Genomic DNA, 27,236 nt, shown 5'->3' with positions numbered 1-27,236 from the left:
TTTCTTATCAAAGTAACTTTTATGCACAAATCACATTAATAGAAGTTATACAAAACACAATACTTTTTTCCCTTAAAGCATTGTGTTGTATTTCTGTACAAGAATCCTTATTGATATTTACTATACAGCAGTTAGTTCCAGTCCTCAAATCTGAGTCTTGTTAAAATTGATATTAAGTATTTTATAGAAATAGCTTTTATGGCTTTTAAAGCACTCATTTACACTCAGCATGTGGCATTGTATCTGGAGTGTTTTTGGTGAGTGTTTTTCTCTGCATGTGAACCCTGATATGGTGTGAAGAGAGAAAAAGTAGACAGCTGTGCAATTTCAATGTACCCTTATCTCAATCAAAGCCGCTTTTCACATTTCCATGTGCTCGGTCCTCAAATTGGATTTTCAAAGCACCTGAGCCACACAAGTGAGTCCTGCTCCTTCTCTTGTTTTGAAGTCTTATGAGAGTTATTTACATCTGAGAGATGAGCTCCTCCTCATTTCACATCACACTCACAGGGACTGTGACACCTCGATTCTCTGTATTCCCTAATTCTGCGCAACATTCACACCTGTCTCTTGCTTGACTTCAGTTGTAAAGCTCAGCATTGTGTTCATTTCATTTATTTGTTTGATCATTCATTTTGTTATCGACCTTCAATTGTATTGTTTTTTAGTTTTTTTTTCTCTGGTTGCGGTCGTTATTTCTGAATTTGCAGTCATTTGCAAATACAACTGAGCGTTTCCCGATTTAATAATGAATCTTATGCAGTTTAAAGTTGCTGTACAATTTAACTTGCTGCCACCAAACATTGTATTCAAGAAAACATATAGAATAGATTGTACATAGGTAAATATGAATAAAAATAAATCTTTTTTTTTTTTTTTTACCAGTCTTCGATTCTAAATACAAACTAACACAAAAATGTAAAATTTAATACAAATAAATTTAAATGAAAAAAATAAAGAAATGTATTAAAAAAATAACAACTATAATGTAAATTTAGTTAAAGAAGATATAGTATAATATATATAGTATATATATATATATATATATATATATATATATATATATATATATATATATAGTATAATGACATATTTGCGATTTATGTTGCATTAATTTCCAATGTTCCTTGTTTGTTTTTGGATTACACAAAGACTGTTTTAAATTAGTGTCAGGTAAAGATTTGCATAAACTGCTAAGACAAGTTTTTTTTTTTTTTTTTTTTTTTTTTTTTTTTAAGACTGTTCATAACTTTTTTTATTCAGTTACATAGAAATGTAGATTGGTCTAATTTGATGCCCAAAAGTAAGACTGATTACCCCTAACTAGTTGCTAGTTGTTCGTACTAGTTCTTAAGACACAGTCTTAATATAATGGTTATGTTTATGCAAATGGCCCCAGATGGCAGATAGGTGGCATCAGCAGGGGCTAACTAGACCATACTAACCAAACATGACCTCTTGGGGAATTTTGATTATGTCTTAAAAATGGAGTCTTCTGAAAATCTCAGTGCACATTCCAGGCAGACAATAGTTGTAAGACAATCAAAAGACAAATTCAAAGCTTATTACTGCAATGCAAAAGTGCAGGGCATTGTGTAGTAACTAGTTCCTCTAAGTAAATGATGTTACCATGGTGACAAATGAACTGAAGGAAAAAAACTGTTAGACAAAAATAGCTCTCCCAAATGGATGCTAATTGGACTGATTCAATTTACATAAACTCAAATTTACATAAAGCTGTTCTAGTGCCATGCTGAACAGTATGCAAATGGGATAAATGGACTTTATTTGAATCAACCTCGTCACGTTGCAGTTGCACTTCTAATCGGAATTTAAATTAGACTAAAGGTTCCTTGTATCCTCCAAATAAATGAGATCTGTGACACTTATTTCCTCTCATATTGCTCAAAATTTTATAATGTGACATTTAAATGTATTATGACGTTTACAAGATATCAAAATTCCAACAAGAAAAATGTCAAGTCTAAAAAAAAACTTGTAAAACCTTAGGTTGCCAGTTCATAAATCACAAACATATAAGTTCACTGTAAAGAAACATCAATATCCAAAGAGCATGTTTTCTTGATGTAAAAAAAAAAAAAAAAAAAAATGTTCAGGCGTTATTTTTTTCAGGAACGAGTAATCAAACTAATTGTTTCCTCCATTACAACGCCGTTACCGTTACTGACAGTAAAATGAGGCGTTACAATAAGCTCACTGAAGCGGTTTTCATTCGAGTAGGCTCTCTCTCCGCCATACGCTGATTTCACGCAGCCGTTATTTTGAAATCGAAAGCGAGGCTTCGGTGGGAAGAAAACCGGAAGTGTCGCCTTTAATCACAGGAGAGTCGTGAATGCAATGGCGTATTGTTGTGTTTAATGATGTTGTGTCAATTCTAAAAATGTACATACATTTCTTTCATACTTTAGACTATATACAGTGAAATTCATTTATAAATAAAATATTTTTTTTATATATATAATTCAGAATGTAAAAAAAGAAGCAGGAATGAACTATATACATATCCTATATTCAATATTAACATCCAATAGTGTAAACCGCGGCAGCAGCTTCAGGTTGGTAATCCAAGGCATTGTTGTTTATCTTTACTTCCGGGGTTCTTCCCACCGGAGCCTCACTTTCGATTTCAAAATGGCGGCTGCGTGAAATCAGCATATAGGACCTGCAAAGTTTTTTTCTCTGGTGAGTGTGTGAGGCGCCGGACTGGACAAAAGCGAAGCGAACCGCTCGACACGGCGCAAGGTCTCACTCTTATGTTCGGGTGTCCCAACATAATATAGTTTGTTTATAAATAAATGACAAATTTCAGCATTAGAATAATCTCTGTAGCCTATTGGTATCATCTGCAACGTTTTAACTTTACATGGTTATAAAATAAAACGCTGACACTCGGTTACTTAACATAACCTCTGTTCTCTCTAGAAGAGGGAACGAGTATTGCGTAAGTAGCTTACGCTGCGGGAAAGTCATCTTTCTTGAGATCTGAAGCCAAAAAATTATCCTTAATTTTTATAATTTTGTCAACGCAGTGCAGCAGCACGCAGACCTAGGGCAGGCTTACTAGCGTGCCCATGGCTGCCCTGCGGCAACTGCAGCAGCCTATCGCTGAGCCTTGGCGCTTGGCGCGCCTCATGCGTCACAGCCCGCGAAGAGGGGGTGTGGCTTAGCGTATATAAGCGAGGCTCAGAGGCTGCTTCACTGGTTTCTGTCGCTGAAGCGAATGAGATTGTGGCGCGAGCACGGCGGGTTACACAATACTCGTTCCCTCTTCTAGAGAGAACAGAGGTTACGTTAAGTAACCGATTACATTCTCTTACGAGAGGTTCTCTCGTATTGCGTAAGTAGCTTACGCTGCGGGAACTCCCTTGTCAACGCCGTGCGCGCCCAGCATCCACTAAATGAGTCCCAGGGGAAGTCCGGGGAACGCGATGAGTGGGAACCGGGCGGCCAATAGAATGGCTAGCGCAGTACATAAGCACACACTAGGGCGCTCAGAGCGGCACGGCCGGTCTGAGCTGATAAACCCCTGTATAATGCAGCTCAACCAGGAGAGCTAAATCAACCGCAGTAGCCCGCGCACAGACAGTGGGCCGGCCTACGCGTGACTTAGACTGATAAAACTTTCGCCTGCAAGGCAGGAACTTCCAGGTTGTAAAACCTAACAAATGTCGAGGGGGAGGCCCAGCCCGCCGCCGTACAAATGTCATGAATGGAAATTCCGCTGGACCAAGCCCACGAAGAGGCCATGCCTCTGGTGGAGTGAGCCCTGATGCCCAGAGGGCACTGCAGGTTTTTAGACGCATAAGCAGCTGCGATAGCGTCCACTATCCATCTGGACAGGCTGTGTTTCGAGGCGGCGAGACCTTTTGTGCGCCCACCAAACGAAACGAAAAGCTGCTCCGAGCGCCTGATAGCGGCGGAGCGTGTGACGTAATTTCTCAGCGCTCTGACCGGGCAGAGGAGATTACCATCGACCTCGCTGCCGGAAGGCGGCAGGGCTGAGAGAGAAATGACCTGTGCTCTGAAGGGAGTGCCCACTATTTTGGGGACGTAACCATGCCTCGGTTTAAGAATGACTTTCGAGTCATTAGGTCCGAACTCAAGGCACACGGCGTTAACGGATCATGCGTGAAGGTCTCCCACACGTTTGACTGAAGACAGAGCTTTCATAAAAACGGTTTTGAGCGTGAGGTATTTCATATCCACAGTTTCCATGGGTTCAAAGGGATGCGCTTTCAGGGCCTCTAGGACCAGCGAAAGATCCCACATAGGAACCGAGGGGGGTCGCGGGGGGTTCATCCTCCTGGCTCCCCTAAGGAAGCTGGTGACGAACTCGTTCCTTCCTAATGCGCGGCCCAGCGCCGAACCGGCAGAAGCTGAGATGGCCGCAACATAGACTTTGAGCGTGGAAGGGGACCTGCCCGTGTCCAGCAGCTCTTGAAGGAAAACCAATACCTGCGATACCCCACATGCTTGTGGATCCAGCCCCTTGGCAGTGCACCACTTTTTAAACACAGACCATTTAGACGTGTAGAGCCGCCTCGTAGGGGGGGCTCTAGACTGGGTGATCGTGTTCACAACCCCTTCTGGCAGGTCAACGGGTATCCGTTGAGTCTCCATGCGTGCAGAGACCAGCGCCCTGGACGGGGATGCCAGATTAAGCCGCGGGCTTGAGAGAGAAGGTCTCTTCTCGCCGGAATCGGCCAGGGGACTGTGTCTGCAAACTGTATTAGCTCCGGGAACCAAGTCTGGTTCTCCCAGTACGGGGCTATGAGGAGCACCGTGTGGCGCACTTCCCTGATTCTCCTGATGACTTGTGGCAACAGAGAGACCGGCGGGAAGGCATATAGTGGGCCGCTGGGCCAGGTCTGGGCCAGCGCGTCCTCGTTCTTCGTAAAGAACTTTGGGCAGTGAGCGTTGTCTTTTGACGCAAAGAGGTTGACTTTCGCTTTGCCGAAACGGCGCCACAGTGACTAGACTGTTTGGGGATGCAAGGACCACTCCCCAGGGGGAACATTGTCCCTCGACAGTCTGTCGGGACCCTCGTTCAGGTGCCCAGGCACATGCGCGGCTCTCAGCGAGCGCAGTGAGTGCTGAGCCCACACGAGGAGGCGTTCCGCCAGGGTGCAGAGCATTTTGGATCTGACGTCACCCTGGCGGTTCACGTAGGCCACTACTGATGTATTGTCCGTGCGGACTAGAACATGGTGACCTTGGAGGACTGGGAGGAAGTGCCTGAGCGCTTTCTCGACCGCAAGCATCTCTAGACAGTTTATGTGAAGGAGATTCTCCTGGTCTGACCAGCAGCCATAGACCGGTCTGCCTTCGAAGAGCGCCCCCCAACCTTGGTTGGAAGCGTCTGTCGAGACAACCTTCCGGTGCGAGAACGCTCCCATCGTCACTCCCGTGCGATACCATTCGGCAGCCAGCCAGGGCTGTAGGGCTGAAATGCAGCCTTGATTCACCCTGACTCGCTAGCCGCCCGCCGCCCGCCGCCCGCCGCCCAGGCTCGGTGAGGCACGCGCGCTTTCAGCCAGCGTTGAAGCGGGCGCATGCGCAGTAAGCCCAGCTGAAGCACTGCTGCAGCTGAGGCCATATGCCCCAGGATTCGCTGGAATGTCCTCAGCGGGGCCTGGCTGCCCACCTGGAAGGATGCGGCGAGATGACGGATGTGGCGCGCGCTGCTCCGATAATCTGGCCGTCATAGCCACCGAGTCCAGTTCTATCCCAAGAAGGAGATTGACTGGCGGGGCGATAATGAGCTCTTGGTCCAGTTAACCGAGAGACCCAGGTTTTCCAAGTGGCTGAGAAGTGCTGTTCTGTGAGACACAAGCTCTGTCTCTGACTGCGCCAGAATAAGCCAGTCGTCCAGATAGTTCAGTATACGCATTCCCTGTCTTCTGAGGGGAGCGAGAGCCGTGTCCATGCACTTCGTAAATGTACAGGGTGCCAAAGACAGGCCGAACGGCAGGACTGTGTATTGATATACCCGACCGTCGAAGGCGAATCTCAAGAATGGCCTGTGACTGGGTGTTATCTGGATCTGAAAGTACGCGTCCCTCAGATCGAGAGAGATAAACCAGTCTCTTGGGCGAATTTGCGCGAGGATTTGTCTGGTTGTGATCATTTTGAACGGCCGTCTCATGAGGGCTTTGTTCAAATGTCTCAGATCTAAAATACGTCTTAGCGCTCCGTCCTTCTTGGGTACGAGGAAGTAACGGCTGTAAAAGCCCGACTCGCTCAGAGAAGGATGGACCTGTTCTATAGCCCCTTTGTGCAGCAGCTTTGCTATTTCTGCATGAAGCAGATGTGCTGCTTCTGAATTCACTTTTGTCTCCGTCCGTGCTAAAAGCGCGGGGGACGGCGAGCGAATTGAAGCGAATAGCCGTGTTCTATAGTGTTCAGCACCCATTCTGACATGCCCTGGATAGCTTCCCATGCTTCCGCAGGCATAGCTAGGGGTCGAATGGTCTCTGGGTTCAGATCGCCGCACTGCGCGAGATGGGGAACCTGTATCAGAGAAGATGGGGCGGCGCGCGCGCCGCCGGTGCTTGAACACGGGGGCTGGTAGACAGTAGTGACTGGCTGTACAGCGTATGACGGCTCGATCTTTATGGATGGGGCACATTTCGCTGTTAAAAACCCGTGTCTGCAACCCGGGGTAACTGTGTGGCAGCGCGTGCCCGCTTTATGAGAGTGCACTCTGAGCGCGTTACCAGGGGAACCGTGTTTGTGTGTAGCAATGAGCACGAGGGTGTGGGCACATTTTCTACACTTATGACACCTTCGGCGTGAGCCGGACAACCCGATTTTATACTCTTTATGAGATTAATCTGGGCCGCCGTAAAAACGGCGTTTGTGTGCAGGCGAGGGAGTTGTGTTACTGGCTCGTTGGCTGCGATGTAAGCTGCTGCAGTAGCCTCTTGTAAGGGGACTGACAGAGCTGGGCGCTTTGATGGCTCATATGTTTAGACGCTCATAAATACTCAAACACCATCCTTGTGAGCGGGAGGGTGCGAGATGCGGGTTCGCTTTCTGTATGTAAGAAAGCTGGCCGCGAGCTCGGAGAAGCAAACAGAAAAAATTGTATCTGCCGCCAGAGCCGAATTCGAACACTGGTCTCTAGCGCGAAAGCCTAATGTTCTGCCATTGAGCCACAGGGGCACACATAAGCTTTCAGTTAGCGCGAGCATATGACAGAGCATTGCTCGTGACGTCCGCTCTGATATCCCTTGAGAACGGCGCAGTTGCGCGGCTCGAACAAAGGGAGAGAGAGCGGGAAGATGTCATCATGTGCTGTGACATCGTTTTGTTTGCAGGCGTGCGTGTATTAAAAAACAGGCTCGTTTACTGCAATATTGATATTTCTAGTCGCCTGAGCTTAGGAGGGGACTGAGAAATGTGTGAGAAATGGAGGTGGGTCCGGTCTCGGGGACTAGACACTCTTTTCTCCTTTCGCCTGTGAGTGACGCGTGCAACCGAGACGCGGGGTAGCTTTCTTATAACGTAAAGGAAGCTAGCCCGAGACCGTCCGTTTCTGACATCCCTTGTGAGCGGCACCGTTTGCGCGGCTTGACAGAGGGGGGTAAGCAGCTGTCTATGATAGCAGCGTTGTCTGCTTCATCCCCTGAGGCTACGGCAGTGCGGGCGAAAGCCGGCCGCTGCGCGTTGGGAGGTGGGGGGGAGAAGGAGATAGCGAGGCTCGCGGGAGGGGCTCTGGCGAGCGCTCAGCTACTGCATCCGGCTCCGGAGGCCTCTGAACGCGGCGTTTCTTCTTACGCGGCGCGGTGGAGGCAGACGGAGAGGCAGGAGGAGGGTCAAACAAGGCGAGTCGAGCCCGCAGGGTCGACATCGGCATCTCCTCGCAGAGTTCGCAGCCGCCCGAAGTAAGGGCGAGGGCTGCGTGGTCAAGGCCCAGGCAGAGAGCACAGATTACATGGTGGTCGCTGTCGCTGAGCGGGGCTCTGCACAAGCCACAGGAGGAGCGAGGCATTTGCAACAACGCCTCGCGCTCTTTTAGATGCAGTGTGTCGCGGGGCGAACACACAAACACACACAACACAGAGCAAAGAAGGATATAATCCTCCGGATAGCGGAGCAGGCAGGGAAGGCTGAAGGCGGCGAAGACGGCCGACTTCCTCAGGCTGATATCCTCGGCGTGCTGGTCGCTTGTTTCAACGGCGGCGGCTTCATCAGAGTCCAGCGATGCGGAGAGCGTCGCTGAAGAGACAGAAATCAGTGAAGCAGCCTCTGAGCCTCGCTTATATACGCTAAGCCACACCCCCTCTTCGCGGGCTGTGACGCATGAGGCGCGCCAAGCGCGCTCATTGGACGTGACGTCACATCTAAGGCTCAGCGATAGGCTGCTGCAGTTGCCGCAGGGCAGCCAATGGGCACGCTAGTAAGCCTGCCCTAGGTCTGCGTGCTGCTGCACTGCGTTGACAAAATTATAAAAATTAAGGATAATTTTTTGGCTTCAGATCTCGAGAAAGATGACTTTCCCGCAGCGTAAGCTACTTACGCAATACGAGAGAACCTCTCGTAAGAGAACTCCAAAATAACCTGCAGGGAACGTTCAAAGAAAACATATTTGTTTGACCGGTTGTGAACACGTGCGGCTTAAATAACCTCTAATGATGACGTTCTCTGTTGTCTATAAAAATAAAACCCCAAAATATTATATTTTAGTATTATTATTTATGTTGGTACATTGTTCAGTATTATATTGAAAGCACTTTTTGTTAAACTGTTTACTTTTGTGAGGAAGAAAGTACTTCAAGTAGGCTGTCTAGCAGTTGTAAAGGTGTGTGAGTTTTATCCATTTAATTTGCACTACAAAGAGTCTATGTATATTGTTTATTACTATTTGTTTATTTTTGGTACATTTCTTAAGAAGCATACTTTATTTTTAGACTTATTTGTTGAGTCATTGTATGTTTTGTATCATCAATTGTATGTCACATATTTAAACATTTATTTTTAAAAGTAAGGCAATAGTTACTTTCGCTGGTAATTAGTTACTTTTGTAATGATGTAACTCAGTTACTAACTCAGTTACTTTTTGTCAGAAGTAACTAGTAACTATAACTAATTACTTTTTTAAAGTAACTTACCCAACACTGTTAAAACCTCAAGGTTTTCACTCGAATACCAAATGCTCCTTGAGAATTTCTGTACATTTAGGCCTTAAGCGCTATTAATGCAGATCACCTGAGGTTCCTCTCAGGTTAAGAGTTCAGCCATGAGTGGAATATTAACATGCTCAAAATGGCATAACAAAGCATACACTTTTTAACAGCGTAGGCCCTGTCCGTAGCTCGCAATCCGAGGGTAACGGAATATGCATTTCCTGCCTGAAGACGAAGGCAGGGGCGCAGCCGACCCCCTGGGAGTTATGGGAAGGGACCATCCTGGTGGTGGTGGGGTAGATGGAGGTGAATGTTGGCGTCAGCATCTGCAAACTCAGACGTGTAAATACCGATCTTTTATACTACGAGTATTAGAACACGGTTGGTTAGATGAGAAGGTAATAAGTGACGCAAAAATGTAGTCTTCCTGGCAGAACTTAAGCTAAAGCTTTCATTTACAGTTCAAATCCAAATGGCAATGACAAAATCATCACAATGTAATTTTTTTGGCTAAGTCAAATAAATAATAAATAAAAAAAACTCTAAATAAAATAGATTTGATATTTAATCAGTTACTTGCATGTCATGTGACCATTAACCAATATCAGAGAACCGTGAGCATGCAAATGTTTAGTTAAATTATTATTAAAACTTCAAGGAATACTTGCATCTTGGGGTTCTGCAGACAAAATGTTTGGGAACCCCTGATCTAGACAATGCACTGTTCAGCTACCAAACTTTTTACACATTTGTTCCCAGAGCATTAAGCGTGAGAGGGATCAACACAAGGTACGAGGACATAAATCTAATTTCTGGTAATTTCCACTGAGGTATTATAAGGATGTGCTTGGTTTAATGGAACAACATCATTACAGCATCAGACAAATCCCTCTCATGATGATTCATGACATAATTGATTAAGGCTAAACACAGATGTGTTTATTCAGTCGGTGAGTGCTTTTAATGTTGTGTAATCAGCACTACCTAAACCAAAACAAAACCCTAAATGTGCAGCTGTAATTTAAAAAAAGGCAGAAAAACAAACAAACACTTTTTCATAAATTTCCTAAACAAAAGCTTTTATCCCATTAGTCAAAGGTCTTTATAGTCATGTTTGGCTATCAGAAAGTGTTAAGATAAGACAAAGGAGAGAAACAGACTGTCCATCATTTTCTTTCGTATTCTCTCTCCACACAGGAGTCCTGCTCCTCTGTCTGAAACCTCCCCTCCGACACGCTGTTTGTGGTTTTGTTAGGTAATGAGTCTGCTCCGTCTGTCGCTGCGGAGTGTGACGGTCAACACCATGTGTGTGTGTTGCTTCCTAAAGACCAAGTCGAAACAAGCATAATAAAGAGTGTTTTTAAGCATTATGTCCACTGGTAGCCGTTAGTTATTGTTAACCCTCTGAGGTCTGAGGGGTTTTTGGGGTCCTTGAGATGTTCTGACATGCCCTGACATTTGTGCTTTTTTCAGTTGCTTATAAACATATTAATGGCAAAGGTATAATTACACTCTATTTAGCACAAATAGGGCTACCATAATATGTGAGCAACATGCATGTACATGTTTGTATTTTTGAGAGAATAATGTTTATGCATGGTTATTGAAAAAACTAAAAACTAAAGTTTCTGAAATAAGGCCACAAAACACATACTAAATACGTGTCAATAAGACTTTTGACTAATTGATGTCTTTGCCTAGAGTTTTTTCTTCAAAATGATGTGAAAATCATCCTGCTCTTATCATTCACATAACACAATACATTGATTTAAATCTTGTAAAACACTTTTTGTTTGTAAAGGCAATATGCGCAAGGGGCGTCAACCATTCAACAGCATCATGCATATGTAGTGGTTCACACCTCAGGAGACAATGGGGCCCGCATACTTAATGAGCCATTCATTCAGGTGTGTCACCTATAGCCACAAGAAAGAATGCAAGAGCAATATATATATATACAGTATATATATATATATATATATATATATATATATATATATATTCTACCAAATTGGTTCACAGTTGGAAGCATGTCAATTTTTTTTCACAAATTTATCTTGCAAATTGTATAATATCCAAGGAAAACATGTCTATTAATTGTGCAGTTAATTCTCATACTGTATTTTCAGTTTTGGAATATGTATCCTCTCCCCAAATTTGTCAATAATAAAACACAATAAAAATTATTTAAAGAAAATGCTTATATTTACCTTTTAAAATTTGTTTACATCTACCTTGTAAATATATATATTTTTATTAAAAAGGTTACAATTACAACAACAATTGAAGTGTAATCTTTCTTTGTAAAAACTAAAGTATACATTTTATCATACATATTTCAAACTTCGAATATAGCCTACATTGACAAAACATACTATATTTAACATATTAGCAAAAATTGGCAAACAAAAGCTTATTTGAGGTGGCAGATATTTTACAGTAAAAATGTGTAATCTATCCAAAACTAATCAACAAAATGTTGTCTTTCATATGTCTGTAACATAGGTCTTTCGTTTTTATTATAAGGAATATAAATGTTAATTTGCAGTTTAATACGTTGCTTATACAAATACATTTTATTTCAACATATTTCAATCGATTTTACTCAGTATAGCAAAATAGTTTGCTAAAAGCAGATCATTTATTCACACACAGAAACGCAATTCAAATTTAAACCGTCTTTTTGCGAGTTGTGGTAAACAGCGCATCTCTGCCGTTCATTCATTCACACACAGAAACGCGATTTACTTGAGAATGAAAAAAAAAAACTTACTACATTATTCCATCCGTTGCTCCTCGAAATACCAGCACTTCTGAGGTAAGTTTTCCATTATTATTATTCCTCACAGCGCTGCGAGACAGTGTAGACAAGTACACTTATCTGAATAAACTTGATGTGTTTTCTCGAGCTGATATGTGGGCGTTCACAGTTTGTATGGGATCGTCTCAGTCATTTGCGTTTGAATAGCGCGCGCTCTCCGTGGGCGGGGCCGATTAAAACGTAATTAGATGAGATGAGCTCGACTGGAATCGCTCTCTTTTAATACAGATTTCACAAGATGAGAATATTTGTTTTTTATATAAATTACTTCATTTAAAAGAAGAGAATTCAAGCTTCATGCCTGTGTGTCTGTATGCCTGTTTGACTGAGTATTCGCTCCGTTATTGTTCATTTTCGGACGCGTTTCAGAATGGACTTCACTGGCAGAGAGAAGGCAGAACTCGCTTCGTGTTTATTTTTCTTTATTTGGCAAAAAGCATAACACTTTGTTTTTATTGTGAGTATACACAAAAATAATACACATTTAACAGAATCGATTGATGTATGAAACTCCTATGGAAAATCAAAGTCAACAGAGTATTTATGAGTTTCTTTTACATTGATAAAAAAAAAGCGAGCTGGTATCGCCGGCGATACCGTAGACCTCAGGGGGTTAAGGGCTGTTTTGAAGCAATCACTACCATCTCACCCTGTGTAGAAGGTTATTCAGGCGAGCCTTAATTTTAAACAAATTTGTCACATGATCCTTCAGAAATCATTCTGATATGCTGATTTAGTGCTCAAGAAACATTTGTTTTCATTACAATGTTGAAAACATCTCGGGTTACGACTGTAACCCTCATTCCCTGAGAAGGCCTTCAGCGTGACGTGTCAGAAGCCTGTATGGAACTAGTTCAATCTCGATTGGTGTTGTGTCGTTACGTCACTCGTGCATGTGACGGTGATGCGGAAGCTATAAAGGGACGCCGGATCACAATAGCGTCAGCTTCTGATTGGTTGAAGCAAGTCGTTCTTAGGAGCACAGGAAGTGTGGCAGAGGGGAACGAAGGTTACAGTTGTAACCCGAGACGTTCCCTTTTGAGGGAACTCGCGCTGCGTCGAGAATCGACATATTGGGGAACAAAATGCCCACTGCGCCACACTGAGAAGTACATGCCCTGGTGTGAAGCAATCTGACACACTCAAGACGAGAGAACTTGTGAACCCGGTGTAGAGGGCAGATCCAGACTGTAATGTCTTATGAAGGTGTGTGGGTAGGCCCAGCCAGCGGCATAACAGACCTCTTGAAGGGAAACCCCTGCTCCTCTAGTTGAGTGGGCTTTTATAAGAAGAGGCGAAGGCAAGTTGCGCACCTCGTAAGCTGAGGAAATAGCCTGTACTATCCACCAGCTGATAGTTTGCTTGGAAGCAGGGGAGCCCTTCTTAGGTGGGTAACCTAAACACACAAGCAGCTGGTCCGAGGACCTGTGCACGTAGGCCTCCAGAACTCGGACCGGGCATAACAGATGTAATCTAGCTTGATCATCCAACACATGCGGTGGAGGATGAAATGCCTGTAGAATTATAGACTGTGCCACATTTGTCGGCACCTTAGGCACATAGCTGGGTCTAGGGTGGAGAATAGCTCTCACTCTGCCAGGAGTGAACTCGAGGCAAGAGCGTGCAACAGATAGCGCCTGCAGGTCCCCGACTCTTTTTAGGGACGTAATAGCAAGAAGGAAAGCTACTTTTAAAGATAAAAATTTCTCAGACACCTCGTCCAAAGGTTCGAAGGGTGCCAGGGATAACTCTTCAAGAACCACTGCCAGGTCCCACGTGAGGACCCTGGACTGGACGACAGGCCTCATCCTCCTAGCTCCATTAAGGAAACGTACTATAAGTGGGTGTCTCCCCAAGGTGCCCACCCTTAGAAGCGTGTGGAAGGCAGCTACAGCCGCCACATAGACCTTAAGCGTGGATGGGGAGAGTCCATCAGAGAAGCGACTCTGGAGGAACTCCAGCACTGAAGCCACTGGGCAGTTAACTGGGTCCAACTGATGTTCTCTGCACCATAAGTTGAATACATTCCATTTTAATGCATACAGTTTCCTCGTGGAGGGGGCTCTAGAGTTTAGGATGGTCTCAACAACCTCAGTTGAGAGATCAGCATTTACGAGTTGGTCCCCTCAGGGACCAGACCCACAGCCGAGGGTGATGTATTGTGCCCCCGGCCTGAGAAAGAAGGTCCCTCCTGATCGGGATTTGCCACGGAGGGCCTGCTAGGAAAGTATAATGTCAGAAAACCATACTCAAGCCGGCCTGTACGGGGCTACTGTGTACCTGCGTACAGACGTTGCCTCAGCCACGCCTGCACCATGGCATCCAGTCCCAAGGGAGCTGGATGCGTGAGGGAAAACCAGAGCGGACAGTGAGTATTCTCGTGAGAGGTGAACAGATCCACTTCCGCCTGACCAAACTCCCTCCTGTAACAACTGAGACAAATCAGACACAATTATTTGGTATATGTACCAAAACAATCTTTAAACTTCACTCTGGGATCTGTGGTCCCATCCCCCAAACAGGGCAAGAAGGTCCTAGTTACCATGACCACGATCAGATAAGTTGGTTTTATTGGTGTAAAAGAATGTGGCCACATGCTCAAGAGAGAGACAATGGGAAGACAGAAACAATCTTTAATACAGACTTTGCTGCATTAATCATAGACGAACTGATCTATAAATGAACATGCATCCCAGAAACTGTGTGAATGATTGACTGTCTTGTGTACTATTATGTATATATATACTATGGTATGTATTTTATTATACAACCAACCAATGGTCAATGTAACCTCACCTGTATCATGTCTCCTATCTAATTAATCCTCATTTAATGGCTCACACTTTGATGTACATCACCTTCTCTTAGAATGCAGTGTGGGTTTGTTATATCTATCTGAGCATTAATGAATAGAAAAGAGGTAAGGCAGATATCTAACCACAATTGAGATAGCATCATAAATCCTCCCCACAGAGGAAATTCCCGCTCAGAAATTCCCCTTTCTTATTGGTTGAGCCAGCCCTGCAAGGTGTGACCTTTGTCAAGCTTTAAAGGGCCTCTTCGCTAGCCCTTCCCTCTCTTCTCTTCTGGCCTCAACTGCTGCTCCTTCAAGTTGATACTGTGGGGGGCCCAAGGGCCCCAGCAGGCCGTGAGCACCGACTGCCATCCTTTCACGCTCCCAAAGGGAGTCAGACTGCTATTTTCTTCAATCCAGAAAACTGCAACCTTACCATCACTGAATGGGCAACGATCAACTCTTGGCCTTCTCAATACGTTCGGAATGCCGTGCTGGCCCCCGGGCTGCAGGCTTCGACTCACAACCACCATGTGCTCACTCAGGAGAGAGAGAGGACTCTCTCAACCACAACAGTGTTGAAACCACCATGCAAGGTCATCATATCTTCTCCATCCAGCAGAGAAGAAAACGATTGCAACTTGTACAGTGACATTTGACACTCACGGACCCATCAACGAACTCAATTTTCAACCACTTCAAGAATTGTCCACTGCACAGACTATGCAAGTATCAATTTAATGAGGTGCTCTGAAAATGATAAGCTGATGGTTCTTTTCATAGTTAAATAGATATTTTCCATAGTTCTATTTCCTGCTTCCGGTTCCATATCACTCACCATTTTCCCTATGCATGTATGTATGTATGTTTGTTTAGTTTAGTTATGTTTGTGATTTAGCTAATAAAACTTGTGCACAATATGTATTTGGTTCTGATTCTCTGCTTGCAACAAAGTCCATTTTACGATCTTGATCTTGTTACATGCTCTAAGCGCTGTACATGCTAAGAAATAATAATTTTTCGGTGGCCATGAAAGATACGCTTTTCTTAGAATAAATGAATAATCAAAAGAGTTAGTTGGAACTGATTAATTGATTGTAATATTAATTTAGCTACCTCAAGTTAATCCAATTAACTGACCCAAATATGAATAATTAATCATAACTGATAATTATGAATTATTATTAATATTTCCCCTTTGAGCTAACTTGTTACACTCCATATCAGCTCCACTGTCTCAGGGTGGAGTCTCCATTCCCTGGGCCTCAGCCCCTGCCTCGACAGGATGTCTCCTCCCACATTTTTGTCCCCGGGATTAAACATTGATCTGACTGAGAGTAGTTTGCCCTGGGACCACAGAAGAACCTGATGTGCCAGTCTGCATAGAGGGCGCGACCTCAGGCCCCACTGTCGATTTATATATGAGACCACCAACGTATTGTCTGTTCGCACTAGAACAAGATGGCCTCTGAGGTCCGGAAGGAAATGTCTGAGAGCCAGATTGCCAACATCTCCAGGCAATTGATGTGCCACGAAAGATGGTGGTCCTTCCAAAGACCCCTGGTATAGCGGCCCTCCATGACCGCTCCCCAGTCTATGAGGGACGCATCCATGGTCACTATTTTTCTCTGACACGGTGCTCCCAGCACAGGGCCCTGGGACAGGAACCATGGTTTCTTCCACATGACCAAAGAACGAAGGCATCTGCGCATTATTTTGATTGTGCGAAATGGGTTCCCCCTCAGGGAAAACCCTCTGGTCCTGAGCCACTGCAGGGCCCTCATATACAGCAGGCCAAAAGGTATCACGTTGGACGCTGCTGCCAGAAGACCCAGAACGCTTTGAAAATGTTTGACAGTGATGGCCTGGCCTAGCTTGATACTTGTGATTGTGGTCAAGATGGTGTTTATATACGAGCAGGAGACAACTGTGCCCGCATTGTATCTGAATCCCACACTACCCCCAGGAATATAGTTCTCTATAGAGGAATTAGTGAACTCTTCTTGACATTGAGTCTCAACCCCAAGCACCTCAGATGGTTCAGAACAACACCTCGATGTTGAACCGCCATCTCCTCAGAATGAGCCAGTCCTCGATGTAGTTGAGAATGCCCTGAAGTCTCAGTGGAGCTAGAGCGGCATCCATACATTTCATGAAGGTGCGAGGTTACAGTGCTAGGCCGAATGGAATAACTCTGTATTGATACGCTTTTCCCCCAAAAGCGAACCTCAGAAACTTCCTGTGCTGGGAAAGGATGGATATGTGGAAGTACGCGTCCTTTAGATCTATCATGACAAACCAGTCCTCGGACCTGATCTGACTCACAATAATACATATGGTTAGCATTTTGAACCTGAATCTCCTCAGAGACCAGTTCAGTACCCTGAGATCTATTATAGGACGTAACCCCCCATCCTTTTTGGGAACTATGAAGTACCGGCTGTAGAACCCGGCTTCCCTCACTTGAGGAGGAACCAGCTCTATTTTCCTTTGCTTCCTTTGCTAAGAGGGACTGAACTTCTTGACCGGAAGCAGTTGACTGGCAGGAACTAACCGATTTAACGTGCCCACAGAGGCCTGTGCATCGCGTCAGGACCTCTTCGCCGAAGCCTTCCTCGCCTGAATGACAGTCCCCAGATCTGTCTTGGGCTTGGAAGACTTCGGCTAAGAGTGTTGCCTGTAGCCCCAGGCTTTTTGTGGGGGGGCACGAGAGGCAACACTCTCCTTCTGCTGCTGCAGGTGCGAGGAGCTGGCGGCTTCCTAGTGGGACTGCCCCCTGGCAGCAGACCCACGAGATCTGGAATGACGGTAGGAGATTAATTGCTTGAATGCTGCTGACTGTCGCTTTGCCTCCTGAAACCTTTCGATGACAGTGTTGACTGTGTCTCCTAAGAGGCCAGAAGGCGAAAGCGGGACATCGAGGAGGAAAGCCCTGTCCTTCTCCCAAATGCCCAAAGTTCAGCCACAAGCACCTCTCCGTTGCTACCAATGCTGACATGGAGTGGCCGATGGCAAGGGCCGTCTCCTTGGGTAGCATGGAGAGACAAGTCAGCCGCTCAACGCAGTTCTTTAATGTCGTCGAGGGCGACCTCCCCGCTGTCGTCCACCTCTTTGAGGAGGTCGGCCTGGTATTCCTGCAAAAGCCCCATCGCATGCAGGCATGCACCAGCCTGACCTGCCACCATATACGCTTTCCCCACCAAGGCTGATGTAGTAAGGGCTTGGAGGGGAGCGCCGGAGCTCTCAGGGATGAAGCAGCGTCGGGCGAGAGATATGATGCTAACATCTCTTTGACCTGCAGCATCGTCCCATAGCCCTTCTCTTTCGAGCCCACGATTGATGAATATATATGAATATTGGTGCTCGATAGATGGGACGAGAAGGGCTTATTACCAAAAAAATGGGAGGCTCCGGCGCGAAGGCTGTGACCGGGCTTGTAGGAAGCGCTCATAGTTAACTTTTTCTCATCGCTTCCTGCTTTTCTGCTGGCCAATCGATATTTCATTTGGCCACTGCCCTGGTTACAACCTCCAGCAGCTCCTCAAAGGCAGGAGAATGGGGTGGCGAATCCTCACATTCTCCTGCCTCAATGCTCAAAATATCGAACTCCTCGGAGCCAGATAATTCGAGCATCGGGTCCTCGTCACAGGTGCCGTGCGCAGGATCAACATCATCTGCCAGCTCCATTTGTGATCCCCATGTGTGCAGGCGCCGCACTGCCTCGAATCATCGAACAGGCTCAGGCTGGAGTGTTAGATCACAGTTTGCACAAACAGCGTCCTCGAGCGCTGCCTGTACATGCTCCACTCCCAGACAAACAACACAGAGCGAGTGTGTGTCACCCTTGCTCAAATACTGTGGGCAAGGGGACGCACACTGCCTGAATTGTTTCTCCTTACTCGCCATTATTTTTCTTTTAAATATGTGCTTGAGTGAGTTCGTTAGACAGACAACACCAAATAAGACAAAACAGTCACACAGAACGCTTGCTGAAGACCAGAAAGCTGACACTGTTGTGATCTGGCCTCCCTTCATAGCTTCCACATCACCGTCACATGCGACGTCACGAGTGACATAATGACACAACACCAATCGAGATTGAACTAGTTCCATACAGGCTTCAGACACATCACGCTGAAGGCGTTCCCCAATGTAACGATTCTCAATGCAGCGCGAGTTCCCTCGAAAGGGAACTGTTGTGCTGCTTAATATTTTTGTGGAAACCATGATACATGATACACATGGAAGACTAACAACAGATAAGATTTTTTTTATTGTGAGATGTGTCCATCTGTTAGGTTCATTTATTGATGTGTTTTTCAGAACAATTCTACCGCAGTTAAAATTGTCGTGTTCTTTCTCTCTGGTGGCTTTGAATTTGAATTTGTTTTTTACGCTTACGCATTGATTTTGTGCTGCAACACTTCTCTTGGGTGTTTCTGAAGTAATGGAAGAAAGATTTGTTCATATTTTTCATTCCCTCAGATGGGGGTTTACTTGAGAGAGCTTGACACCTGATGTCTAGTTAAACTGGATATTGTGCTCTTGTCTTTTGTATAAGCAGCAGCTTGCCGAGAGGCTCTTTTGGGCCCGTTTCATAGAGAGAACACTGATTGTGGAGTTTGTGTGTGTCTGTGAATGGGAAAATAATCACAGAAAAAAGTATTCTTGCCTATTTTTGTACAATAGAATTTTCTGCACTTTGACTGAAAAATGAAGAAAATGCACTGAAGCTGTTTTTAATGGCCAGGCAAGAGGCAGCGCATTAAAAATTAAAAGCTTTGTGTGGGTTGACAGTGTTGGCGTGCAAAGATACGCCATGAGAAACAAAGGAAAATAAATATTAAGAAAAAAGAGAGGAAGAGGAAGAGTATGAGACATATTTTACCTTCAATTAGGTTTTTCTCACTTCAAGGCATTAGGTGGGCAATGACTTTGTAACTGAATTGCAAGGTTGTTTAGTCAAAAAATATGTGCTCACACTATATAACACCCAATTGTTACCATTAAGAAGAAGGGAAAAAAAAGACCCCAAAACGTTGCCATTGAGTTTCAAAGCAGGGTCTGTGTTAGATCCCAGCTGAGAAGGGCTGTGTGGGCTGGTGGATGCTGATGAGGAGCACTGGGACATACTGGGGTCTGAGTCTGACTGAAGAATAAAGAGTCAACCACAGAGTTAGGACAGCATTTTTTAGAGTACCACAGGGTCAGTTATGGACTGAATATAGGTAGCCCTGGGACAGCAGCAGTCTTATAGGATTGTGAACGCTCTTATATCTTATAAGTTATACCCACCCAACTTTTTTTCAAGCAACCCTCTGTACTTGTCCTTTGCCTCCCCATCCCACGTCTGTTTCTATCTGTCTGCACAAGAGTCTCCTCACCTTCTAGAAGCCAAACATGGTGGTGGATGGATGTTGTGCTAAAAAAATACAAAAAGACATACAGTGCAAATTAACCATGTCACTAAAATCATAATATATGCAGTGTAACATGTTTCAAATAGTGTATTATTAAAGGCATACTATGCAGTTTCCGTTTTTGTCAAACAGCGACCCCTAGAGTCACTGTGGAGTACTTGTATTTAAAGGTCCCATGACATGCTACTTTTTGTTGGCTTTAATATAGTCCTTAGTGGTCCTTAGTACTGTATCTGAAATCTCTTTCCAAAAATTCAGCCTAGGTGCAGAATTATAGCCACTACAAGCCAGTCCCAGAATGAGCTTCCTTCAGACGGGCCGTTTCGGTGTCTGTAGCTTTAAATACTAATGAGGAGGAGAAAGGCAGCGCAAGGTGGAGGGTGGGTGTGGCTTTGGCCATCTTGCGCAACGGTACCATGCATGTTTGTTTATGTTGGATATATTGCAATGGCACTAAGACACGCAGTCGTTCAAGCATTTCAGTTTGACCCAGAATCTGATCCAGATGGAGAAGCAACGGCTGAAGAAGTTGCAACTCAGCGGCTCCAGCAGGACGTTTCCGAATGGTTAGTTTAAAATATTATGTCTGGATACGGTACTTTATTCGGATGGTTTACAGTTATCATCATGTAGCTAGCGCGAACCTACTGTTGCCTTTTCATGAGAGATCTGTAACGTCTGTAATCTTATTACAATTACATCAAGCTCTGCGATCTTGAAATGCGGATATCGCGCGCGCCATATAATCAACAGGAAAACGGTTATCCAAATAACAAAGAAATGTACAACACTCGCGTTACAGTATGTGTAACTTGATGCTGTCTACCTTTACATTAGCGCAAGTAACTGTAAGAAGCTAGGTAACCATAAACAGTAAAGCCGTGGTGGTGGTGGCGCAATGGATAAGACACATGCCTTTGGTGTGAGAGACCCGGGTTTGAATCCACTGTGAGACACCAATGTGTCCCTGAGCAAGACACTTAACCCCTAGTTGCTCCAGAGGCGTGCGACCTCTGACATGTATAGCAATTGTAAGTCGCTTTGGATAAAAGCGTCAGCTAAATGAATAAATGTAAATGTAAAGCAACACACTTATATATAATTTGTTGACTTAACGTTACTTGTCCGACGTTCAGCAAGCCCAGCTCTGTATTGACCATTCGATGTTCATTTGTACATCCAATTATTGAGCAATTATTATGCTTTGCTCGCTCAAAAGCCATGATATCTCTCGTGGACAAACTAAAATCACGCGCGCGCGTTCTACTTCCTAACGTTAGCTCATTTTCTCATGGGCGAGAAATATTCTCTGGGCGGGCAAAGCAGAGAAAGGGGAGGTAACATTTCTTCTTATGACGTCATAAGGAGGAGATTCAAGATCAGCCCGGTTGAGCTTCCATTTTCTCAAAGGCAGAGAGAAATAGCAAAAGCTCGATTTACACCGATTAAAATTTTTAGAAACTTGGGGACCATATACAGCCCAGACAGCAAACTGACTACGAAACGCATCCGCCGCGGAGGTACAGTGAACTCCGGAACGGATCCAGAAAGCGGATCCAAAACTGCGTCCACTTGCACACCGCGCCGGATACGCCGCGGTGGCGGCTCGCGGATCCGGTCTGACACTGCTGCGGTCCCTTTGCGTATCCGTACATAAATGGGTACATCCGCCCCGGCTTCGCTTTGGATCCACGAATGAGCCGCATATCCGCTCCGGGTCCGTTTTGGACTCGGTCATATGAGCATCGTATCCGGCCCGGGTCCGTTTTGGACCCGTTCATAAAATTCTGTCTGCAATGCCATTTTTTTCCCCACACTGCCTGATTATCTGGCCAAAACTATAGCTACAGATATATTTAAAATCTAATGGTGGACGAACATTAGATAGACTGGATTGCTCTATAAAAGCTTGAATAGTTATGTATCTGCCTTTATTAATATGAATAAAACATGAAATCATTAAACATTAATATTTTTTAGCCAACTAACAATAACAAAATAGGTTATTACAGACTATAAATGTATTTACACATTTTTTTTAAAATAGTTTTATTCATGTATACATTGAATAGACATTACATAAAAAAATTAAATCAACCATGAATTGTACCAAGAACATCATTTTATTTAGTGAAAAACATTACACTAAAATAATAAAGTATTTTTTTCACTACTGTTGGGTCAAGGTTTGCTGACAGGGGCTCCGGCTCCTTGAGCTTCCCCTATCTGATGCCAAGTTGAACCACCGGATAACATGTTTTGTAATGTCGTCATCGGTGGCGGCACGGGAGACATGGCTCTTTCTCACAGCACCTGTAATACATAAGCAGATTTTCATTACATGTCATGAAATCACATTGAAGCTACCAGGTTGTTGTTTTTTAGAGGATAGACATAATTCTTTTTTTTACTTAAAATAATGTCAAGTAGTAACAGGGTGAAAGGCACTTCTGCCTCCGCTTTGCGGTCCTTTATCTGCTATAACCACGCTATGTAAGATTGCCAGATCGGGTCGCGTTTCTGTAGTTCTAATGAGACATAAGAAAACTACAGATTTTAATAGACTCCTTAAAGTATTTGGCACAAACACAAACAGAAGCTCAACTAAAATGATTAAGTGATTATAATTTTAATTATATGAGAATTATACAGCGAATGTATATATACATTATACAGCGTGACAAAAAAAAATTAGTTTTCCTTGAATAAAACTTGAATGCCCATACGTTTAGTTGACTAAAAAAAGAACTAAACAAAAACAGGATAAGGTTGACTAAATATGATAAAAGTTAAATAGTAAATTTGACACAGGACTAAGTATGCATAAAAATAAAAAAGCTGACAAAATAAACTCTATTTGAGTCTTGTATCTAATGAGGTATTGCTCACCAGAGCAGGCAATACTGTCTGATCCACATCTTCCCCCCCACCAGGTAGGTCTGTAGACCCTGCTTGCAGAAGGGGTTTGCTCTTCTGCTGGTCTCTGTGAACAGTGAGGCGGTGAAATGGGTAGAGGTGGAGAAATGGGTGGAGGTGGAGCAGCTGTAGGATAAAAGGTGGTGGTGCGATAACAGGAGCTGATGGTTGTGTTAAAAGTTTGCCTCTCTTTTTATGAGCATCTTCCTCCTTCCTCCATCAGAGTCTCCCAAGAAATGACTATAAATTAGGGTGGAAAAAAACAAGCAGTAAACATCTTATTAATTACTCTTATTAATAATAATAATAAATGCAAAGCCTCCCTGTAGCTCAAACAGTAGAGTGTTGGTGCTTGCAATGCTAAGGTCATGGGTTCAATTCCCAGGGGAAGCAAGAACTGATAGGAATGTAAATAGCCGCTTTCCGACCAAGTAGTTACAGGAACTTAGTTCTAGGAACTGTCCACTTCTAAACAGTTCTAAGAACTACTCTCCCCCAAACTCGGTTTTGCTGTTTGCGTTCGCACTGGCCAAGTGGCCATAGGAACTGGTAGGAGGGGTAAGGGAGTGACGCAAACACAGTGACTTTTATTTTGACGGCGCGACGGACCTTTATTTTGACGGCGCTGAGAATGCCAGAGCAAACAATGCTCGCATTCTCTGTGTGTATTAGTTAGCGATCTGTCTAACAGTACTGTTTAATATGTTATTAGATAGAACTGTTATAGAAAGTAGACAGTATATGAAAAAAAGGTTATTAGCCTATGCCGCGTGGTTGATGCCGTGTGGTCCCCTCAAAGTTGCGTTGGATTTTCTCTTCAGCATAAAGGTTTAGAGACCCATCTATCACTGTTTTCCATGTTTGTATAGTTAGTTTCTGGAGTAAATATATAGGCTATAATCTGTGTGTTTACATTATAGCTGTTTTAAAAATGGCGGGTGCTGGTGTTCCGCGTGCGTTCGGCCAATCAGCGTACACTAACGTCACGGGTATTTCCTATAGTGCTGCTTTAGACCCTACTCTGAAGTAGGACCTAAATTAGTTCCTCCAAATGGAGTTCCTAGAACTAAAATCGTTCCTAGTTCCTGCGGTGCGAACACGCCGACATCCGGGTACTTAAGCCAATAGTTCTAGGAACTGTGAAAAGGTTCCTCCGGTCGGAAAGCGGCTAATGTGTACCTTAAAATGCAATGTAAGTTGCTTTGGATAAAAACGTCTGCCAAATGCATAAATGTAAATGTAATTACATAAACATTTTCACTGGCCTAAGAACTTAAGTTGTAAATCAATGTAATTGGTTGAGAATGGTTTCTCTGAGAAACCAGAAAACATACTGTCCATTTAACTCTATTTCAGCTGGCTTTACGTGTGGTGGTTGTCGGGTTCATCATATCATAACACTAAATTATGCTTTTGAGAAAATATAGAGGCCAAAAAGTTAATGTAAAATATAAAGGATAATATACATATACTAACATCGGCTTTGGCATTCTTTTTGGCCGAATCTCCTCCTCTTCAGACTGTAGATCTGATGTGTTGCAATTTAGAGCTTTCTTCAAGAGTTGTTGTGCCACAAAGTAGTCATCTAAAAAATAAATAGCCTACATGTTAAACTTCAGTAGACCTTCAAATTAATAGAGTAAAAAAGAACAGAACTATAGACAACAGAACAATATGAGAATGTAATTAAAAGGATTTTCTTCCCATATAACATATTGGCAAAATACTTTGATATTTGCTTACAAAAGCCATTTAGATTATTTAAAAAGAAAATAGCATACCACATGATTTAATAACTCTGGCATCATATTTTTTCAGTCAGGTCCAGGTTCCTCAGAATTTTTCACTGCCCCGTTCACTCTCTCATCATTTTTGTAGTTTGGCCAATAGGTAACTCCATCACTGTACCAATTTTGTGGCACCAAACATCCTTAAACGAGAAGGAAGTAACAAACAGCACCAGATAAATTTAACTTCCTGTTTCAAGAACAGGTCAGTACGTATACCTTGGGTTATTTCACCAAGTGCATGGTGTAATTGCATATGGGTCACTTTTAAATTAAAGAAGCTGGTCCAAAAAATAAAAGAAATTCAGATATGGTCAACAAATCGGAATTGGGCATCAAGACCTGCAGTATAAATGTGGCCTTATTGAACTCAATTGAATCAACAATGAACTGTCAACTTACTGTGAAGTTGCTGAAGAACTTACTGTCTTAAGGTGGAGCTGGAGACAGGTACAGTTTTTCTATTCATTTTATCTAAAACAAACATAACAGAAACACAAAATACACATTTCAACTAGTGAGTTGTGGAAAATAACCAACATTTTTTGTGTTTTCAAAAATAATTATACAGCAGGGCTCGACAATAAGGACTGCCTGATGGCCCGGGGCCAGCGTGAAAGACACTTGGGCCAGTTGCAGGAACTTTCACCTGCCCCATTGGGACAGTGCTGCATCTTCAAGTTGATAATTTGCACATTTTTAAGCCTTGACAATTTAAATGCTGTAGTGTGGACCAGTGTCAGTATTTGACAACTGGTTAAATCAAGTTGGAACAGTATTAAATCTTACTTTACTCTGATGTCAGGAAAAGATGAAACTCCAAAATAAGACTGGTGGCACTTGAACGAACTGTGAACTGTAAGCTGCAACAGAACACACACACACACACACACACACGCACACACACACACACACACACACACACACACACACACACACACACACACACAGTATCTTAATATGATATGAAATAATTATCTGAAACAACATTACATGGGGAGGTGGTGAAGAATATATTTGTCATGATGTAAACAAAAATGGACTCAAACTAACCAAACCAGTACAGTGTTAAATGCTGTAGTGTGGACCAGTGTCAGTATTTGATAACATATCTGGCTAAATCAAGTTGGAACAGTATTAAATCTTACTTTACTCTGATGTCAGGAAAAGATGAAACTCCAAAATAAGACTGGTGGCACTTGAACAAACTGTAAGCTGCAACAGAACACACACACACACACACACACACACACACACACAGAGAATCATATAATATTAATAATTTTTTTGAAACAACATTACATGGGAGGTGGAACTGTCAAAATGTAAACAAAAATGGACATGTTATACCAGAAATTAAGTGAAAAAAGTAAGTTAGGTAATGTTAGGCCTAACATGATAATATCTTGCCTGACATTTTAACGTTACTGGAGGGGAGAAAATGCGCGCTCAGGGTCTGATAAAAATCCGGACAGCTAACGTTAATTAAATCACCTAACCTCCCAGAGAGAAAGAATATACCATCCAAATAGCTTTTTACTCAAAGTTATTAATTATCAAATACATTTTTACTCAAATCTACGCTAATGACAATTTGCTAACTTGGTTTGCCACAATCATTTCAGAAATAAAATCATCGGTATGTTGAACGGTATGAACGGTAATGTTACAGGCTAAGTAACTGTACAAATAAAGCATATTTTAACCATTCTTACCGTGTTCCGTGCTTGTCAACCTCCCGGTTGTAGCTTTTCCACAGTGCGGAGAATGATTCTGTGACGATGGCGACAGTTGAAATTAGGCGCGTTTGGTCAGCGGGTCCGCCCAGCGTCTGTAGCGAGTCCGCGAGGTGACAGTGCGTCAGGAGGCGGGGCACATGTTAATCCGTATGTGATCCGTTCTGGGTCCGCCGATTAAAAGCGCAGGCGGGGCCGATCCTGGGGGCGGGGCTGATCCTGTTAACGGAGCGAAAACGAATCTGACAGTCAGGCGGATCTGGCGGGTTGAGGGCGGGTCCGCCACGGACTCCTTTGCTGTGTGGGAGGCTAGGGGAACTCATATTAATGTTAAAAAACCTCAGAAAGTGGAAATTTCATGTCATGGGACCTTTAACATTACTGTCGTAAATACCACACAACAAAATACAACATAGAATGCAAGCAAGTTTACAAATAAGAGATTTACTTACTAGTCCATCAACAAGAACGCCAGGTAGCATCGCTGTTGCATCCTTTGCTGCTTTTTAGCTCTCGCCAACGAGTGTAAGCCTGACCGAGTGGGACTCTTTTGTTCACGCGGTCAGTTTCTCGTTTTCTTTTCCTTAACTCTTCCGACCGAGCTTTCTTTGTT

At 43.8% G+C, this 27,236-nt stretch overlaps 1 long non-coding RNA gene across 2 annotated transcripts; it reads right to left on the bottom strand.

The window, feature by feature from the left end:
- Positions 1-22,288: 22,288 nt before the first annotated feature.
- Positions 22,289-26,923, bottom strand: LOC309502506. 2 transcript variants are annotated; one of them, XR_014207330.1, is made up of 8 exons: positions 26,603-26,923; positions 26,036-26,102; positions 25,677-25,750; positions 25,313-25,361; positions 24,882-25,030; positions 24,577-24,685; positions 23,074-23,340; positions 22,289-22,497 (listed from the first exon to the last, which is right to left on the bottom strand). It is a non-coding gene; the product is annotated as an uncharacterized lncRNA (long non-coding RNA). The 2 variants fall into 2 exon arrangements; XR_014207331.1 differs by lacking the exon at positions 23,074-23,340.
- Positions 26,924-27,236: the final 313 nt, after the last annotated feature.

This window comes from Leuciscus leuciscus, assembly GCF_965113295.1.
Source record: "Leuciscus leuciscus genome assembly, chromosome: 7".
NCBI lineage: Eukaryota > Metazoa > Chordata > Actinopteri > Cypriniformes > Leuciscidae > Leuciscus > Leuciscus leuciscus.
Note: the sequence above shows the minus strand (reverse complement) of the source record. Positions and strands in the feature narration are given on the sequence as shown.